The sequence below is a fragment of the Scyliorhinus canicula genome, chromosome 2, assembly GCF_902713615.1.
Source record: "Scyliorhinus canicula chromosome 2, sScyCan1.1, whole genome shotgun sequence".
Lineage (NCBI taxonomy): Eukaryota > Metazoa > Chordata > Chondrichthyes > Carcharhiniformes > Scyliorhinidae > Scyliorhinus > Scyliorhinus canicula.
The window spans coordinates 111,903,728-111,925,229 of record NC_052147.1 but is presented as its reverse complement, the minus strand read 5'-3'; positions in this window follow the sequence as shown (position 1 = coordinate 111,925,229).

The following is a 21,502-nucleotide window of genomic DNA, read 5'->3' as shown; positions in this document are numbered from 1 at the left end:
GTCTGACCTCCAATCCCCCTTTTCTCATCATGCTGTCACCTGCCATATTCATGCCCATCTTTCATCTTTCCTTGCAACTCAATGTTAACCACCCCCCTCCCCCAAACACCCAATCACTACACTGAAATGGTCACTAGTGATATCTTCAATATCTCTTATTTTAAACAGGCATTTAGTGACACTGTACAACAGCATGGAAAATTAATCACGGATCAAATTGTATTGGATATACCTAAATTCGGCATATACCTAAATCCTAATGGACTAGTGAGTCACATTTGAATTCAGAGAAAAATCTTTGGCACTTATGGAATTAGGGGTTTAAGTAGTAAGGATGCTGAGGCATGCATCGGGCTTTTCACAGTAACTTCATTTGAAGCCTACTTGTGACAATAAGCGATTTTCATTTCAAATTTGTGGACGGGGGGAGGGGTCACTTCCCAAGTGCTAGACGTGAGAAAATAAATGCCCCTCTTAATGGATGAAGCAGTTAACCAATGATCCCTGTTTCGCTGAAAGCTAGCAGGCCATCCCCACTTATGTTGAAATCAAAAATCATTGTAATACCATTGTATGGAGGTGGGGGAGTGAGGGGGGGGGGGGGATTGGAAATACACATGTCCATCTTTAATTCATCATCACAAGAATAAAAGGGAGCGACAATTTGTACTGCATGAGAAAATGATTGGTGGAGGCATTATTTTTGGTCCCCTTGGAAAATGCACCAGGGAGTTGTCTCTTTAACACCCGCCCTTCCCGCCCCACTGCTTTTGTTTAAAAGTCTGCCTGAGAATTGTTTGCCAGTGTCATTCTTGGCACACTCGATCATTCAGCAAGGCTTTTACCACAGATTCATTCTTTCCCCAGGTACCGTTGTCGAATTCTTTGCCTCTGCCCTTTTACTTTCCACTGAAATGTTTGGGTCTATAAAAGGCAAGCTTGGAATCACTGCTTTCTGATTTACTTTGTTCTTCTGATCTTTCCAGTCTTGGTGATATCCTGTCTGTTGGGCATTGGCTCTTTGCCAAACTTTCTCACTAAAAATAGCATTAATACAGTTCACTCCACCTTGTAGTCGTCAACCTTAAGTCAAGGGTATCTATCCCGTTATAAAATAGGTAGGCGGCTAAATTCAATAGCCATGAATCCTTGTGTGGGATCACATTGCAGTCAATGTGTGCAGTCCATGTGTGCGAGTTAATAGCACAACGTAGGCGGTACACGGCACACTACGTGCTGCTTGCTGTTTTAAACACTTTCAGCATCCAACTGGGGAAGGGAGGGTGGGTGGGGGGGGGGGGGGGGGGGGGGGGGGGGGAGAAAGGTAGCCCCATCTTGTGAAGGGAAGGTGCATTGTGGCTGGGGTAGGTGCGAGCTGTTGTGCAGCAAGTGAATCTGGCCAATGAAATTTGAACAAAGGCAGAATACCGGGGAGAGCAGGCTCCAAGCATTTTGAACATTGGGGCTGGAGGCCTTGCTGGAGGATACAAAAGGAAGAGATGGCCTTTAACTGCAGGAGGCCCACCTCAGGAAGTAGTGTTCAGGAAGTAGTCAATGGCAGGTGTCAGGTCCTGTCCGCCTGGATGCAGCGCTGCAAGAAGTTCACATGACCTCAACACAACTGGTAAAGGTCCATGAATGTATTTTCAAATGACAAGACCCCATCAACTGCTCACGTGACAGATTGCACAATGCAGCATACACACATACCCAATCCCTTCCTCTCCCCACTCTCACCATTACCTATTGGGAATCATACGTAATTGATAAACTCCACTCATCGAACACGTTCAGCAATGCTACAAGCTTCACACACTGCAGCTATTCACCCATGATGCTGTTACAAGCTCACACATGCTATTCAACCATGACAGTCACATCAACCAAACTTGCACTGTATTTTTTTCAAGATGGATTATAGCCAAAGGCAGCTAGTGCTTGGCAACAGATATTCCTGCATGCACCCCCCTCCTCCTCCCAATGGTGGAGACAGTGCTGACCATCATAGGGGTTACAGAGGCCATGACCAGTGGGTGAGCTGAAACCAAAGGTATCGATATACTTAATCCTGCTTTGCACATTGCACCTGCCCATCAATCCATTATCTTTTCTGATTTAGATGGTGCACGGATGGACCTCTTCTGTTCCCCATTTCCCTACACAACACTGAGGTTGCAGAGGATTTGGATGAGCACTTGATGAGGCAGGCTACAGAAGAAGGCTCAGGGGTAAGCAGAAGGAAATGCTGGGTGCATTGGGATGCCAGTCAGAGAGCCTGTGATCAGTATCTGGGAACATGGCAGAGTCAGCACCAACTAGATATAGGGCTTTGTCAAGAGTTTGGAGCTCAACCTTTCCAACACCGGCAACTCCCAGGAGGACACATGTAGTGTTGAATACCTCTTGGGCCCGCATTTCAGCTCGATTGTAGAACAAGCTGCTTCCACCAGATGTCCGACTGTTGCAACACATGTTCAAACTGATGTCTTGTAACCTCTAGACTACTGTCACCATGACTGTGCAGTGTGCAAAAGGACTTGCACACATATCATAGAACCATAGAATTCCTACAACACAGAAGGAGGCCATTCAGCCTATCAAGTCTGCACCAATCCTCTGAAAGAGCACCCTACCTAGCCCCCCCCCCCCTCAAATCCCACCTAACCTACACATCTTTGGGCACTAAGGGGCAATTTAGCATGGTTAATCCACCTAACCTGCACACCTTTGGACTGTGGGAGAAAATTGGCGCACCTGGAGCATGTGCAAACTCCACACAGGCAGTCATCCAAGGCTGTAATTGAACCCGGGTCCCTGGCGCTGTGAGGAAGCAGTGCTAACCGCTGTGCCACCCCATTCTTTAAATTGTGGCATATACATCAACTTGGTGTATAAGGTGACCTTATTTTCCCAGCTTCATGTTTTTCCATGATGGCATATAACCGTGACATGTATCTTTAGTCGCCTGCCTCAATTCTCACTTACCCCACAAAAATGTATGTTTTACTTTCTGGTACCTTCTAACTGGGCACAAGGGATCAAGCAGAAAAGGGGGCTGTTACAAAGAAGTCCGGGAGTTTGAGAAGCACCTGCTCTTCTGCATCAGATGCTGATGACATTTCAAAATGGTGACCATGCCGGCAGGTCACTTTTTTTTATATTGATGAATCAGTTGACTCTTTTGGAGGAGTTTTTCGAGACTTCTAAGCTTGATTTATACATCTACAATAAAGGAAGAGAAGTCCTCCATTTACCCTGCACCATTTAATTTCCTTTCCCCCCCCCCAAGATTTGGACCATATGAACAGCAGGGTTATGATCCGGATTTTACCAGGAGAGGCTGAGGAGCCACTTGCAGAAATGAACTCATTCCGAAATAGGATTAATTCTTCCATAAGAAGTGTACAAGTTTCTAGAGCAGTTGCACAATGATGTAGAATTCTGCTGCCACTTGTCACATTTTATCATATAACTTTTAGGGACTTTTATTTAGGACTGAAAATATGCAATAGGTACTTGGCATCATTTGAAGTTCTACTGAGGATGTGTGTTCAAAGATGTCGGCCAAGTGTTATTTAAGTGGCAGTCAGAAAACTGCACAAAAAAATTGAGGCTCAAGGGTTTCAGGTGTACTTTCTGTACCATCCCCCACAGCCTTCAAATGGTTCAAGTGTTCCATGTCTGGGTCAAGGAACCTGTCAGACTTCCAGGAGCTAGCCATTTTTAATAATTAAGATGTTTTTTTTCCTCACTGCAATATAGTGTAGTCACTTACGTTAGTTTTCAGCACAGGAGATCTTTTCTTTTTATTGCCATTTAACTTGTAACATTTATACTACTTTTTACTTTCCTTACAACAGTGTTGGTGCGTGTACCATCAGGTTCTTGGACAGGTAGCTCCTCATTTATCAGGCAGTTCTGTCAGAGGTATTTTTGTGAAATGTCAAGGAACAATTAAGCTGTTAATAGTTTCTTTTTTGCAAAGCTTGGGCAGCGGAATGTTTTCATGCCAGATGTTGTAACTCCGGGCTACACCATTCTGTATCTATAAACATCAAAATAACCAGACTACACCTGCTAGACTGTAGCCCCAAGCTAAATGCATCAACCAGTGCTGTCATGATAACGTACAAACTTATGTTTTTCTTAAATCAGCGTTTTACGTTTGTACCCTTCTGCTGTTTGTTTAAAACTCTCAATGTCAGCAAATGTATTTCTTGTTTCTAAACAGCAGGAATGAATATCCTTGATGACTGCTAGGTAATTCTACTTTAGTACATATGCCTTGGTTTCTAAAAAAATAGCAATTGTTTGTTCTGTATCGTGTGAAGTATGTTTGACATGTTGAAATGTAGGGTAGTTTCAATGTCACTGTTGCTATCCAGAGGTCATGTTCAGGCATCAACACCATTCTCATTATTTGCGCAATGGAATTCGGCATTCAAGATCCCAGATGTCTTCTGGAAAGAACATTTGAGGGGAGAAATTCTGGTCAGCAAGCTTCTTATGAAGGCTTCACTGCGCCTGTGTGGTATTGTAAACTGATCAGTGCCAATATAGTACTCACAGGAATGCACAGGATCACAGTCATTTATGAGGTTCGCTGGTTGGAATTATTATCCTGGTGCCATTGAATTTAATGAAGCTTTGCCTTTTCTCATTAGTCCAATGTACATATCACGTTTGTGAACTGAGTCAAAAGGTTCATTGCTGTTGTGGTGACCATGCTGTCCATATGTTGGCTACTTCCAGCCTGACAACAAATGATTACACACCATAACTACTTCATTACAAAGTGCATTGGGAAGTCCTAAGGTCATAAGGGCTAGATTAATCCAATTCTCTTGTTATGGTCCTCGTGGAGACCAAAGAAACTAACTGAACTGCTATTTAGCGACCCACCCCAGCTGAGCAGGCAGAGATTTCGCTTTTTTAAACTTTTACTTTAACAATCGAACCAAACTTAACTTTCTTAACAGGAAATTTGTAGTCACTATGAACTGTACATGGCAGATGCAACACAGATGAATCTCACCGGTTTACCAGGCAGTTTACTTGGCATACATGGCACCAATTCCCGCCAAAATGTTTTTAAACATTCTCAGCCCAAATTCTAGTTCCTCTCTTTTCCTGCCAGGATTTAGCCAGAAAATCACTTATTACACCAGCTTTACTTTGCATGAGTTCCACGGGTATGCTTTTCAGCAAAAGGCACACTTTTACAGATACCCCTCATCTTTAGTCCAGGTTCATGCTTTGTGTGGTCCTTTTTCAGCTGTTCCACGCCTTGTTTTCTTCTCCTGCTCAAAGCTGAGCTCCTTTTCACAATGCCCTCCCACCCGGGCCACATAATTACACAATTTTGATTATCGTGGACTATTTTATTAAAGATTGAACTTTTTAATATGTTGGCGAGTGGTTTCCTGTGTCACTTAATTTTATTGTATTGCCATTGTTGAATGGGTTTGAGCTGAAATGGGTATGTATACAGTCTATTATTTTGAGGCAAATTGACTTGGCACAGGGGTCAAAATGAGAGCAATTCTTGCTACCTGTAAACCTCCAGATTTGACATTGAGTGGAGCCTGAGCACTCCAGACCCACCTAAAGACAATACTTCGAGGCTGGGCCAAGCAGTCAAAGTACTCTGAAGCCAAGGTCCATTGACATTCCATGACATTGCTGAATTCCATCCCGCCAACATCTAAATACAGCAAAGAGCTGGTCAGAGATTGAGATGTGCATGTTAGCCGAGGTTACGAGGATAGGGTGGGGGAGTGTGCCAAGGTGCGGTTTTGTTTCAGAGGGTCTGTGCAGACTTGATGGGCCTCCCTCTGCACCGTAGGGATTCTATGGAGTGACTAGCCATCTCCTCTGCAAGGCAAACATCAGGAGAGTGGAGAACAGTCTGCCCTTGCCTGATAGCTTGTTAGCTCCAACAAGCTTGACTCAAATCTATATCATACATAAAATACAAATATTTTATGTATGATAATACGTCCTTTGACAATACCTTCCAAACTTGCATTCTCTATCACCTCTTGAAGAACAAGAGCAGCAGGCAGTTGGGGACCATGATTTTCCAGTTCCCCTCAAGTCTCACATCATTCTGACTTGGAGATATATCACCATCCCTTCACTGTTACTGGACAGAAAAACCTGGAATTCCCTCCTAACATCACTGGGATCCCCTAAATCACATGGGCTGCAATGGTTCAAGAAGGTGACAAAATACCACCTTCCTGAGGGCAATAAGGGACGGACAACAAATGTTGGCCTTGCCAACAACACTTATCCCCATGAACGAAAAGTTCAAGATGAATGGAATTTGTTTGTTGGGGTGGTGTGTTTGCAGAACATATCTGTTAAAGAAGTCCTCAATATATTAATAACAAGTCTTTACTGTGCATGCGCAGTTAAATAGTTAGATAATGAAGGGTACAGGCAAGGACCTTCACCATGACTAGGCCATAACACGTACCTGACCAACACCAGACATGTTCCTTCTTACATTACTGTAGGCGGTTCTGCACGCAGTCCCACATTAACCCTGGATATACCAGACCTTTCTACTGCAATGTTCAGTTTATGATGCAGCTGTTTAATACTCACAACTTTGAAGCAATTTGGAGATAACTTTCAATACGCAGGAAACTGTATTGTAGGCAGACCCGTGTCTGCAGGAGCTCTTGAAATAAGTACTTATGATAGAGACTTCTGACGAACTTAGTTACATGCCAGAGGGACCAACAGTTCCACAGAGTGAACAGTCCTTCAACCATTTGAAAAAATAATAATCCTACAGACCGATGTTTCAGTAACAATGTTAAACGGCATAGCTACAGGGAATTGGGCCATGAGGTGAGTGTTTCTGGAAGCCGGTAGGTGTTGCTAGATTGGAGGCAGAAACCTGAAATGTCGTTGTCACAGTATGAAGAATTAACAGGCAAACTGACAAGAAACTAATGCCCATGATGTTGATGAAGAACCTGAAGAAACAGTAGCGCATGTTGCAGCAGATAACAGGTGGGCTTTCGATATCATGAAAGGGGCAGCAGGAAAGTTGCTATCCCCTTCTGGACAGGAAGTATTAAAATGCCAATCTCAGTTGGACGCTGGGACCTGCATGAAGTGTCTCACTGCAAGATTTAGAAAATTATTCCAGAAGATAACTATTTTGCTGGAAGGTTAATCAGGACAACATTGCTAATTCTTTGGGGGAAGGGGAGATGGGTTTCAATGGGAGGAGTTGAATGGGTTTTAAATGAGTTGCTACCTTGCCAATATTTTCTTTTTTTCTCTTTTTAAATAAATTTAGTGTACCCAATTTATTTTTTCTAATTCCAATCCACCTAACCTGCACATCTTTGGGTTGTGGGGGTGAAACCCACGCAAACACGGGCAGAATGTGCAAACTCCACACAGACAGTGACCCAGGGCCGGGATTGAACCTGGAACCTTGGCACCGTGAGGCAGCAGTGCTAACCACTTCGCCACCTTGCTGCCCCTTGTCAATAGTTTCTGATCAAATGCATCATGGAAATCTTTCAGTGGCAAAACAAAAATGGCCAAAAAAACAATTCTACTGTCCCAAAATCCCAGCGAAACTAAAAAGATGGAAGGTCGTTCAGTTCATGCACTAATTCAATTTGTTTTAAAACCCCTAATTTATCCCTTTAGATTAATTTAAATTTACCTCAGCAAGTTTGGCCAGCCAAAGCTTGCAACAGCAAGAAATTTAAGGTTTTCAAAGGCGAAGGAGTTAGTTCTAGCATTGAGTCTGCACCACTAAGAAGAGCTGTTATCTGAACAGGTCCCTTGTTACATGCAATAAAATTAGCTAAATCTCCCTAAATCCCTTGGAGACTGGCTAATCCAGCAGGTGCTTATTCAATCCAGATGGCAAAAGTTACCGTCCCCTGATCCCATGGCAGAGATATCAGAGCAGATGCTCTCTTAAAGGTCTATTGGCTTTTCTGTGGCAGGTTCCCTTTGTTGTTGTGCATTGATAGGTTAACCTCCTATTTCCAACTGCCACCGAATCTCCATCAAGAACCATCACTTTGAGACCGTCCTCTATTCTGACTGTCTCTACATTACCAGCAGTTATGTCAATGAGTTTTGCACTTCACAAGTAGGCTTATATTAACACTGCAATTAAGTTACTGTGAAAACTCCTAATCGCCACACTCTGGCACCTGTTGTGTACACACAGAGAGATGTCAGAAGGCCCAATTCACCTAACAGCAGATAACAGGTGGGCTTTCGATATCATGAAAGGGGCAGCAGGAAAGTTGCTATACCCTTCTGGACAGGAAGTATTAAAATGCCAATCTCAGTTGGATTCTGGGACCTGCATGAAGTGCCTCACTAAAAGATTTAGAAAATTATTCTAGAAGATAACTATTTTTCTGGAAGGTTAATCAGGACAAAATTGCTAATTCTTTGGGGGAGGGGGAGATGGGTTTCCATGGGAGGAGTCAGGACTTGTTGGAGGACACCAGAGCACCCAGAGGAAACCCACGCAGACACAGGGAGAATGTGCAGACTTCACACAGACAGTGACCCAAGCCCAGAATTGAACCTGGGCAGGGCCGGTGCTAGGAATTGCGGGCCCAATTAGAAAAGTGATGGCGGGGCCCCTACTCTACAAAAGTAAAAATTTATGTATGTTTATATTTCATGTAGTATGCTCGTCGTTAACCAAAAAACAACATTAAATGCTTGATATACTAAAATTTTGAAACTTACTTACCTGGGCGGGAGGATTTGGCGGCGCAGGGCTGAAGGATTTGTCGACGGTAATGCGGTGCGTTCCCCAAAAGTAAAAACTACCCTATAGTTCCTCTTAGAATACAGAAAAGGCTTCAAACGGTAACTCTGTCGCCGCTGGGGCCCAATTTGATGAAATTGGTCAAATAGGCTTAAAACCGGCCCTGAACCTGGGACCCTGATGCTGCAAAGCAGCAGTGCTAACACTGTGCTACCGTGCCGCCCACTTCTAGGATATAACTGTTTGAATATTGTAGAAGCATTTTCTTGTTCATTGTAATGGTTCTTCCCCAAAAAGCAAGAGCATTGCTTCAACAATCAAAAATGCTCTTATAAAAAATGCCATCTTTATTCATTAACATCTGCACATGTAACATTTTTGGGATATTTCTTTTCACCTTTACTCATACTTTAATGATAAGGAACAGGTTTGCAGCCAGAGAAAAGATGTCCAGATTGAAGTACTTTTTGCAGGTCCCTTTGCTGTTCTGAAACTTGAACATATGTTTCCTATGATGGATCAAGGACGAGCGATTGATTTATGCAGCTTTTCACAAATTCATTCTGGCTCTTTAAGAACTACATAACTTTTGGCAAATCAAAAGACTCCTTGAGTGGTAGCATAATTCATATTTAAGAGACAATGCAACAATCCATTTGTACACATTGTGCTATCCTTTCTGTTTATGATTCAGCTCTGTGGCTATTTCTTTGCAGAAAATAATCCACTCATTTTTTTTCCAATGTGAAAATCATTCTAAATATTTGAAAACAGTTGAAAAATATCTTCCCGCAAAGTTACTTTCCTAACTGCAAACCAGAAGTGTTGAGCACTGAGATATTTCAGCTATGTGATTAGGTGGTGTGCTTTGCGTGTTTGAAGTTTTTTTAAAAAAGCATATTTATTAGGATTTTATATTTTCGAGATTGACGCAACAAATTTACAAAATGATACCACGCATAAAAAGGAAGTGAAAAAAAGGACTTAACATATATGGTCACAGGAGAATGACAACACATCATTGACCGAAACTGGATACCTGCACGACCCCTACAAGAACCAAAGGGAAAAATAGGGGAAGGCCATTAAAAACATGATGAAATGGAGCACACCCTCCCACACGCTCCCTACAACTACAACCATTATAAGAAATCAGGATAAATTTCCCGCAGCCTGATTGGGTCCACACCAATATGCTATTCCCTCAGCCTCAGCAGTGCCACAGGCATCAGTGACCCAACATAACCATCTCCTTCGGAGATCAGACCCAGCCGCACCCATGCAGAAGCCAAGAGCGGATTCTTCATGCTTAACTCTTGGGCGGAGGGGGGAGGGGAGAGAGAAAATCCACGAGAACCCCAAATCTAAGGGGAAAATACATACATACCCCACAACACAACTTAACCATCTTCCAGGCCCAGAACAGAACCAATAGCATTCATATAATTCTGAAATTGTAAAGAGAGAACCAACACAAGTCCGAGTTGTTCTCAGACCCAGGGTCTCCTGTAGAAAAAATAAAGAGCTACTCCACAGCATAACAAGAGCTCAGGATCCAGCAGGCCCTGAATCACCACAGTGCTCGTGAGGAATCTATCAACAAGAATAGAAAAGGCCACTTAACTGATAGGGGACAACTCACCACCAAGGGGAATGGCAGGATAACCTTCAGGGCACAAAACTTGAGTCAGGATAATCTTTCCGATCCCAATTGAAGAGGGGCCCCATCCTTGAAGAAAGGAATTGTCAAGACTCCCCCCCCCCCCCCCCCCCCACCCCCCCTCCCCCCCCCCCCCCCCCCCCCTTCCCCTCTCTGCAATAGGAAGCCCTGGGAGGGAGGGCCAACCCCCTCCTCTCCGACGCCATGGGACCCATCCCATTAACTGGGCCCAACCAGGAGAAAGGCCAGCACCAACATAAATAGAACACTCAAAGTGGAGCCACTCCTTAACGAACAAAGCACCAATAACTAACCATCCTCAACATACACCAGGACGATGCTTCACTTCAAATAGCTCAGAGGCAAGGCAAACGCAGTAAGAAACCCAGCAGAGGACTCAACCTTTGGGGGCTCCCAAAAGAGAAAAAGAAGGAAGAGAGAGTACGAACTTGGATAACAGGGAACCCGTATCCAAGCCACACCCCCAATGTCTCAGAGCAACTGCCTGAGACACACCAACAAGAAGGAAAGATAGCCACCAGCCAATAAGAGGGAAATCACACCAACACCAGAGAAAAAGCAGGATGTCTACTGAGTACAATGCTCAGCCCATCATCAAATCTTCATGCATGTGGGGGCCATATCCAGCCTCTCGGTCACCCCTCCTCTCCCCCCCCCCCCACCTCACAGGCATCCTCAAAAGGAGGCGCCTCCGATCCTCGGAGACAACAGGATACCAGCCATTGCATTGAGCCCAGCACCATCCAAAATTAAAACTCAGGAAGTACCCAGGACCTTTTGCCCAACCCCATCCTAGGCAATGCACCAATGGAGGGAGGGAGGGCCTGTCCCCCCACCCACCACCCAAGAGCCTCTACTGGGCCGAACTAAGACCAGAACAATGCTCACGTAGATGATAAAAGGAACCCAACCTATAGACATTTTTTGCTGGTTACCTTTAAATTTGAGAGGAGATGAACAAATTGTTTTAAGCAACGAGTTGTTATGAACTGGATGCTGTGACATGGTAGGTGGATGCAAATTCAATAAGAGTTTTCAGTACTTGAAAGGGAGAAATGTGCAAGGGTATGGGGATTGAGCAGGAGCACCAACATTGTTGGATATCTCTTATAAAGAGCCAGGGCAGAGACAATGGTGGAGGTTTTCCCGTCCCGCCTGCCTGCCCCAGAACTGAAAATTTCCAACCAGCTTAACGGACCTTTCAATGGTGTGTCAAATTGCCCGTCCCACTCGCAGCAATTCCTGCAGCAGGCGGGACCGGGATCTTTACCCTGGGCCTCACCCTGGGATTTTAAACCCCAAGATTGGGACCAAATGGAGGTCCGGAGCCCGCATTTCGCTGGGAGCCTGACCAGCGTGGTGATTTTAGCAGAAGCCTCCTAATTGGCTGTCTCCAAGCCTAATGTTCAATTAAAGATGGATGGAAGGCTCCAGTTACTGCTGGCCCAATCTGAGCACTGGCAGATTGGAAATCCCAGAGCATCTCAAACATGCTCATTAAAAACCCAACAAACTAGAATTGTATGCCCCCATTAAATCTTACTCATTGCCAGCGGTAAAATTTGCACTGTTTTGTAACCTGACTGAACATTCAGAGCATACTGTCATGTGAGAGTGCCTTTAAGAATTGGATGTTTAAGAAATGTACCTTTAAGAAATGAAGCTGATCATATTACTGAAGTGATGTCACAAGGGGGGAGCTGAGCTCACTTATGCTTTTTGGAGTTTTAATTATAGTTTGAAGAAAGCTTGGGTGTGGTTGTGAGCTGCATTGCTGGTGATCTCTGCCATGAAAGACTATCTCTTAATCCTTTGGTGAAATCGGAATTGTAAAAAGATCTCAGTATTGAATATAAATCTAATGTGTTTCTGTTTGAAGGATGTGTTAAGTCCTTTGAATGTGTAAAGGAACAGTTTACAGGATTGGATAGTGTTGTATTATTTTCAGGGTTATCTTTGAAGTAAGGGGCGTTAAGAGATCCAATGTTTATTTAAAAGGTTAATTTGAGTTCATGGAATAAACATTGTTTTGTTTTAAAAAACCACATGTCCATAATTGTAATACTGCACCTGGGAAACAAGCTGTGTGCTTCAAAAGCAACAATCCATTAAAGGTGGGGGTTGGTTGAACTCCATGATACATTTTGGGGTTCTGAAAACACCTATCCCATAACAATTGGGGGCTCGAGGAGGATAAAAGTGTATCTATTAGATTGGCTTTTGTGAACTTAAAGACAGTGAAGGATTGTTGCTATTCCGGTGTGGTATTTTAGTTTAAGTGTGTTGTGGACAATGGCTCTTTCAGAGGCTCAGACGTTTTTGGGGGTGGAAACTGTCACACGCAGTACCTTACAGACAGAGACTAAAAGCAGACTGTTAGATTTGGCAAAAACATTGCAGTTAACATTACCTGACAAAATGTGAAAAGATTAGGTATTATGGCAGTGGCTAAGCATTTAAAGTTGCCTGAGATACAGTTTGACTCATTGGAAATGGCAAAAATTCAGTTGCAAATTAAACAAATGGAACATGAGAAAGAATTAAAGAGGCTTGAATACGAAAGAGATAGAGCGGGAAAAGAAAGAGAGAGAGAGAGGAAAAATGAAAGGAGAGAGAAGAAAGGAGAAAATAAAGAATAGCCCTAGCAGAACAAAAAGAAAAAGAAAGGGAGATACAGATCAGGGAAAAAGATAAAGAGGGTATGAACTTCAGAAAATGGCCATGAAACAAGACAGTCAGTTAAAATTGGCAGATGTAAAGGGAAACGTACAGTTGGATGATGGTGATGGGGATAGTGAGAAAGAGCATCAAAGTCGAAGGCGTGGCGGGGATCTATTTAAATATGTCCAACCATTGCCAAGGTTTGACGAGAAGGAAGTGGAAGCCTTTTTCATTTCATTTGAGAAGGTAGCTAAACAAATGAAATGGCCACAGGACATGTGGGTGTTACTAATTCAAACAAAGCTGGTAGGTAGATATTGTGAAGTGTTTGCATCACTACCGGAGGAGGTATCTGGAACGTATGAGGAGGTGAAGAAATCCATCTTAAGTGCATATGAGCTAGTGCCTGAAACTTACAGACAAAGGTTTAGAAATTTAAGGAAAGTATTTGGTCAAACATACATGGAGTTTGAAAGGCTCAGACAGAGTAATTTTGATAGGTGGATAAGGGCTTTGAAAATAGACCAAACGTATGAAGCTCTCAGAGAAATTATACTTTTGGAGGAGTTTAAAAATTAAATTCCTGATGTAGTGAGAACTCATGTGGAAGAACAGAGGGTTAAAACTGTGAGATTAGCAGCAGAAATGGCAGATGATTATGAATTAGTTCATAAATCAAAGATTGGTTTTTAACTTCAGCCGGTGAGGGATAGAAGCTGGGGACATGAGAAATACTCAAGTGGTAAAGGTAAAGGTGATCTGATGGGAGATAATAAGGAGAGTGGACCTCAGATTAAAAAAGAAATCCAGGAGGGTGGAAAAGAGATGAAAAGTTTCAAATGTTTTCACTGTAATAAACTAGGCCATGTAAAGTCACAGTGTTGGTGGTTGAAGAAAAGCACTGGAAAGGATGATGTGGTAAAACAGGATAAGACAGTGGGATTTGTTATAGTGGTAAAGGAAAGCCCAAGGGAAGCGAAGGAGGTGCAAACAATTCTACAGCCTGTTCAAGAAGTAATTGTTAAGAAGGTGCCAGATGTCTTTAAAGAATTTGCTTGTGTGGGTAAAGTTTACTCATGTGTATCAGGAGGAGTAGGTAAAGAAGTCACAATTTTAAGAGATCCAGGGGCTAGTCAATCTTTAATGGTAAGAGATGAGGAATTATGTAGTTTGGGAAGAATGTTGCCAGAAAAGGTGGTGATGTGTGGAATTCAGGGTGAGAGGTTCCATTATATAAGGTAAGGTTGGAAAGTCCAATGAAGAGTGGTGAAGTGGTAGTAGGCGTAATAAAGAAACTATCCTCCGGTAGTGGAGCTTTTAAAAGCTAGGTTTTGTGGACCGTATCAGATTGAAAGGAAATTAAGTGAGGTGAATTATGTGGTAATCCAGGAATACAGTTTATCTTGGATAATGATATAGCTGGATTGCAGGTGGGAGTGGTGCCTACTGTGGTTGATAAGCCAGTGGAAAATCAGACAACTGAAGTGTTGAAGGACGAATATCCTGGGATTTTTCCGGATTGTGTAGTAACAAGGTCACAAAGTCACAGGTGAAGACAAGAGGAGAAATCAAAGAGTGAAGATGAAGTTGAAGTGCAATTATCAGAAACGATTTTTGATCAGATGGTTGAAAAAGATCAAGAACAGGTGGAGGATGAGGCAGATATTTTTAGTTCAGGAAAATTGGCGGAGTTACAACAGAAAGATATAGAAATAAAACGGATGTATCAGAAAGCATATACGGAAGAGGAATCTGAGAGTATACCAGAGTGTTATTACCGTAAAAGTGATGTCTTGATGAGAAAATGGAGACCTGTACATATGCAGGCGGATGAAAAGAAGTTCATCAAGTAGTATTGCCGGTAGGGTATAGAAAGGAGGTGTTGCGAGTTGCACATGAGGTACCAATGGGAGGTCATTTGGGAATAAGGAAAACTCAAGCTAAAATTCAGAAACATTTTTATTGGCCTGGACTACATAAAGATGTAGTTAATTTTTTTTCAATCATGTCACACATGTCAAGTGATAGGGAAACCTCAAGCAGTGATAAAACCAAAGCCCTTAATACCCATTCCAGCATTTGAGGATCCTTTTACGAGGGTCCTAATTGATTGTGTAGGACCGCTTCCTAAAACCAAAAGTGGGAATCAGTATCTTTTGACTATAATGGATGTGTCTACTAGGTTTCTAGAGGCCATTCCAGTACGTAATATTACAGCTAAAAAGATTGTGGAGGAGTTACTTAAATTCTTTACTCGATATGGACTACCCACAGAAATACAATCGGATCAAGGATCAAATTTTACCTCAAAGTTATTCAAAGAGGTTCTGGATAGCTTAGGAATAAAACAATTTAAATCAACTGCGTACCATCCAGAATCGCAGGGAGCATTAGAAAGGTGGCATCAGACATTAAAGACAATGTTGAGGGCTTATTGTCAAGATTATCCAGAGGATTGGGATAAAGGAATTCCATTCATACTGTTTGCAATTAGGGATGCACCTAATGATTCAACCAAATTTAGTCCTTTTGAACTAATTTTTGGTCATGAGGTAAGAGGACCACTTAAATTGATCAAAGAAAAATTGGTGGGTGAGATTAAATAGAGCAGGTGAATTGGCTGGACAACATTTGAAAGTTGCACAAAATGTGATGAAACGGGTAGAGGACAAGAAATCCACAGTTCGTAGTTTTGCAAGTGGAGATAAAGTTTTAGTGTTGTTACCAGTGGTAGGGGAGCCTTTAAAAGCTAGGTTTTGTGGACCGTATCAGATTGAAAGGAAATTAAGTGAGGTGAATTATGTGGTAAAAACACCAGATAGAAGGAAGATTCACCGAGTGTGTCATGTGAATATGCTTAAAAAGTACTTTGAAAGGGAAGGAGAGAAAAAGGAGGTTTTCACGATTCTAACTCAAAGTGACAAACCAAATCCAGATGACTGTGAATTTGACAGACCTCAAATTAAATTGGAAAATGAGGATGTTCTTAAAAATTGGGATGAATTGTTAAGTTATCTTCCAGAGGAAAAACGAACTGACCTGAATGAGTTAGTGATATCACATGGGCAAGTTTGTAGACATAAATTGGGAAGTACTAAAATGGCTATGCATGATGTAGATGTGGGAAATGCTGTTCCGATCAAACAATATCCATATAGACTTAACCCTTTAAAATTGGCACAGGTTAACAAAGAGATTGAGAGTAGGCTTAAAAATGGCATAATTGAAGTGAGTTGCAGCCAATGGAGCTCACCCATAGTGATGGTACCTAAACCAGACAGTGTGGACTATTGAAAGGTGAATGCAGTGACAAGAATGGACTCTTATCCTATCCCACATTTGGAAGATTGCATTGAGAAAGAGGGACACTCCGCTTTTATTTCCAAATTGGATTTACTGAAAGGTTACTGGCAAGTACCTTTATCTGAAAGGGCGAAGCAAATTTCAGCTTTTGTGACTCCAGATGGTGTATACCAATTCAAAGTTATGCCATTTGGCATGAAAAACACCCCAGCAACATTTCAACGGTTAACTAATACTGTCTTTTCAGGATTACCCAATTGTGCGGTATACATCGACGATCTGGTAATTTTAAGCCAGACATGGAAAGAACATTTGAAACATCTGATGGAGTTATTCGATCGACATCAGGAGGCGGGTTTGGTGATAAACCTAGCCAAAAGTGAATTTGGAAAAGCCCAAGTCACTTTTCTTAGCCGTACAATCGGACAGGGTCGAATGGTCCCACGGGATGTGAAAACAAAAGTTATTGGGGAGTTTCCGATACCCTCGACACGACTGATTTGAAAAGGTATCTATTTTCTGATCGGGGTATTGAGCAATTTGACATTGCGTCACATGTGGCCAACAAATATACACATCCAAAGGGCAGCATGGTGGTGCAGTGGTAGCACTGCAGCCTCACGGCGCCAAGGTCCCAGGTTTGATCCTGGCTCTGGATCACTGTCCGTGTAGAGTTTGCACATTCTCCCCGTGTTTGCGTGGGTTTCGACCCCACAACCCAAAGATGTGTAGGGAAGGTGGATTGAACACGCTAAATTGCCCCTTAATTGGAAAAAATGAATTGGGTACTCTAAATTTAAAAAATATATATGTGTACATCCAATATGGTGAGGAGCAAGCTACAAGGGGAGCGGGTGGTGCTGGTCAATGTATACGCCCCGAATTGGGATGATGCGGGTTTCATGCGGCGCATGTTGGGCCGGATTCCAGATTTGGAGGCGGGGGGCCTGGTAATGGGGGGGGATTTCAACACTGGATCTGCCACTGGATCGATCCAGTTCCAGGACGGGTAGGAGGCCCGTGGCGGCTAAGGTGCTGAGGGGGTTTATGGACCAGATGGGAGGGGTGGATCCATGGAGGTTTGCGAGGCCGAGGGCCAGGGACTTTTCATACTTCTCCCATGTGCATAAGGCCTACTCCCGGATCGATTTTTTCATTTTAAGTAGGGCGCTGATTGTGAGGGTTGTAGACCCTGAGTACTCGGCAATAGCCATTTCGGACCATGCCCCGCATTGGGTGGACCTCGAGCTGGGGGAGGAGAGAGACCAGCACCCGCTTTGGCGCTTGGAGGTGGGGCTGCTGGCGGACGAGGCGGTGAGGGGGCGGGCTCGCGGATGTATCGAGAGGTATCTAGAGGCCAACGATAATGGGGAGGTCTGAGTGGGGACGGTCTGGGAGGCGCTGAAGGCGGTGGTTAGGGGGGACTTGATTTCCATTCGAGCCCACAGAGAGAGAAGGAAGCAGAGAGAGAGGGAGAGATTGGTAGGGGAGATGGTGAGGGTGGACAGGAGATACGCGGAGGCCCCGGTGGAGGGATGGCTGAGGGAGCGGCGCAGCCTTCGGGCTGAGTTCGACTTGTTGACCACCAGAAAGGCGGAGGCCCAATGGAGAAAGGCTCAGGCTGCGGTGTACGAGTATGGGGAGAAGGCGAGTAGGATGCTGGCACACCAGCTCCGTAAGCGGGATGCGGCCAGGGAGATTGGTGGTGTTAAGGATCAGGGAGGAAATGTGGTGCGGAGGGGGGTAGACATTAATGGGGTCTTCAGGAACTTTTATGAGAGACTATATCGGTCCGAACCTCCGGTGGAGGAGGGGGGATGGGGCGCTTTTTAGACCGGCTAAGTTTTCCGAGGGTGGAGGAGGGATGGGTGGAGGGTCTGGGGGCGCCAATTGAGCTCGAGAAGCTGGTCAAAGGGATAGGGAACATACAGTCGGGGAAGGCGCCGGGGCCGGATGGGTTCCCGGTTGAATTCTACAAGACGTATGCAGACCTGCTGGGCCCCCTGTTGGTTAGGACCTTTAACGAGGCAAGGGAGGGGGAGGGGCTTTGCCCCCGATGATGTCTCGGGCGCTGATCTCCTTGATTCTTAAGCGAGACAAGGATCCCCTACAGTGTGGCTCATACAGGCCGATCTCACTCTTGAATGTGGACGCCAAGTTGTTGGCAAAGATCTTAGCCACGAGGATTGAGGACTGTGTGCCGCAGGTTATTCACGAGGATCAAACGGGGTTTGTGAAGGACAGGCAGCTGAACACTAATATACAGAGGCTCTTGAACATTATAATGATGCTGGCGGTGGAAGGGGAGGCGGAGATAGTGGTGGCGCTAGATGCGGAGAAGGCCTTTGACAGGGTCGAGTGGGGGTACTTGTGGGAGGTGCTAGAAAGGTTCGGGTTTGGGGAGGGGTTTGTCAGTTGGGCGAGGCTGTTGTATGAGGCCCCGATGGCGAGTGTGGCCACAAATAAGAGGAGGTCGGAGTATGTTCGATTGTATCGAGGGACGTGGCAAGGGTGTCCCCTGTCCCCCCTACTTTTAGCGCTGGCAATTGAACCCCTGGCTATTGCGCTGATGGAGTCAGGGGGATTGGAGGGGGCTGGTCCAGGGTGAGGAGGAGCACCGAGTGTCGCTCTACGCGGACGACCTTTTGTTGTATGTGGCGGACCCGGTGGAGGGAATGCCGGTGGTGATGGGGATTCTCCGGGAATTTGGGGATTTCTCAGGGTATAAGCTTAACTTTGGGAAAAGCGAGCTGTTTGTGGTCCACCAGGAGGGGGGGATTGGGAGGCTTCCACTGAAAAGGGCGGAGAGGAGCTTCAGGTATATGGGGGTTCAGGTGGCCAGGAGCTGGGGGGCCTTGCATAAGCTTAACCTCACAAGGCCGGTGGAGCAAATGGAGGAGGAGTTTAAGAGGTGGGACATGCTGCCGCTGTCTCTGGCGGGTAGGGTGCAGTCAGTCAAGATGACGGTGCTCCCGAGGTTTCTGTTCCTGTTCCAGTGCCTCCCCATCCTTATCCCGAAGGCCTTTTTCAGGCGGGTTAACAGGAGCATTACGGGGTTTGTGTGGGCACACAGGACCCCGAGGGTGAGAAGGGTGTTTCTGGAGCGGGGCAGGGATAGGGGGGGGGGGGCTGCCGCTGCCCAACCTCTGTGGGTATTATTGGGCTGCCAATGCAGCGATTGTGCGTAAGTGGGTAATGGACGGGGAGGGGGCAGCATGGAAGAGGATGGAGATGGCATCCTGTGTGGGCACGAGCCTGGAAGCGCTGGATATGGCGCCGCTGCCGCTCCCTCCAACGAGGTATACCACGAGCCCGGTGGTGGCGGCTACCCTCAAGATTTGGGGGAAATGGAGGCGGCACGGGGGGGGGGGGGCCTTGATGGGGTCCCCGATACGGGGGAACCACCAGTTTCTTCTGGGGAGAATTGATGGCGGGTTCCTGAGTTGGCACAAGGCAGGTGTCAGGAGGCTGGGGAACCTGTTCATAGATGGGAAGTTTGCGAGCCTGGGTGAGCTGGAAGGGAAGTTTGGGCTCCCCCCGGGGAACACCTTTAGGTACATGCAAGTAAGGGCGTTTGTCAGGCGGAAGGTGGCGGGGTTCCCTCTGCTGCCGCCGCGTGGGGCCCAGGGCAGGGTGCTCTCGGGGGTGTGGGTTGGAGAGGGGAGGATCTCGGAAGCGTACCAGGTGATGCAGGAGGTAGACGAGGCCTCGGTGGAGGAGCTGAAAGGTAATTGGGAGGAGGAGCTGGGTGAGGAGATTGAGGAGGGGACGTGGGCGGATGCCCTAGAAAGGGTGAATTCCTCCTCTTCTTGTGCGAGGCTTAGCCTCATAGTTTAAGGTGCTGCATAGGGCTCATATGACCGGGACAAGGATGAGCCGTTTTTTTGGGAGTGAGGACAGGTGTATTAGGTGCTCTGGGGGCCCAGCAAACCATGTCCACATGTTCTGGGCATGCCCAGCGCTGGGGGAGTTTTGGAAGGGTGTAGCAAGGACGGTATCGAGGGTGGTAGGATCCAGGGTCAACCCAGGCTGGGGACTCGCAATATTTGGGGTTGCAGTGGAGCCGGGAGTGCAGAGGGCGAAAGAGGCCTGTGTTCTGGCCTTTGCGTCCCTCGTAGCCCGGCGAAGGATTCTTCTTCACTGGAAGGATGCGAGGCCCCCAAGTGTGGAGGCCTGGGTCAACGATATGGCGGAGTTTATTAAGTTGGAGAAGGTGAAATTTGCCCTAAGGGGGTCAGTGCAGGGGTTTTTCAGGAGATGGCAACCATTCCTAGATCTCCTGGCAGAACGGTAAAATCAAAAGGTCAGTAGTAGCAGCAACCCGGGGGGGGGGCGGGGGGGTCTCTTTCTCTTTGTTTTATTTTGTTTTGGGTTGATTCTTCGCTAACGACGGGCGTTTATTCACTGTTTCTCTTGTATATATATGGGGGGGGGGGGGATTGTTCTTTTTGTTCTTTGAATTTTCTGTTACTGTTTTCTTTTTTTTGTGAAAATGTGAAAATTTGAAGAAATATTATTTAAAAAAAAAAAACAATATGGTGCGGAGATTCTATCCGTGTGATCACAGGATGAAGTGTCTGTGAATAATGTCCTTCAGGGGTTGGTACATTAGCTATGCAGGTAAAACCTTCAAAAGGAAGGTGACCATGGGAGGCGGTATTGTCACTGTAATCCAGAGACCCAGAGTCATGCTCTGCGGTTCCGGGTTCAAATCCCACCATGGCAGATGGTGAAATTTGAATTCAACAAAAATCTGGGATTAAAAGTCTAATGACCATAAAACCCATTGTCAATTATTGTAAAAACACAATGGGTTCACTAATAGTCCTTTAGGGAACGAAATCTGCCATCATTACTGTATCTGGGGGTACATGTGACTCCAGGCCCATACAGCGATGCAGTTGACTCTTAACTGCCTGCCACTGAAGTGGCCCAGCAAGTCACTCAGTTCAAGGGCTGTTAGGGATGGGCAACAAATACTGGCCCAGCCAGCGATGCACACATTCCAAGAACGAATAAAAAACATGGCTTCCCCTGCTTCCTGGAATCAGACCGTATAGCGAATAAAAATAAACAACATATTT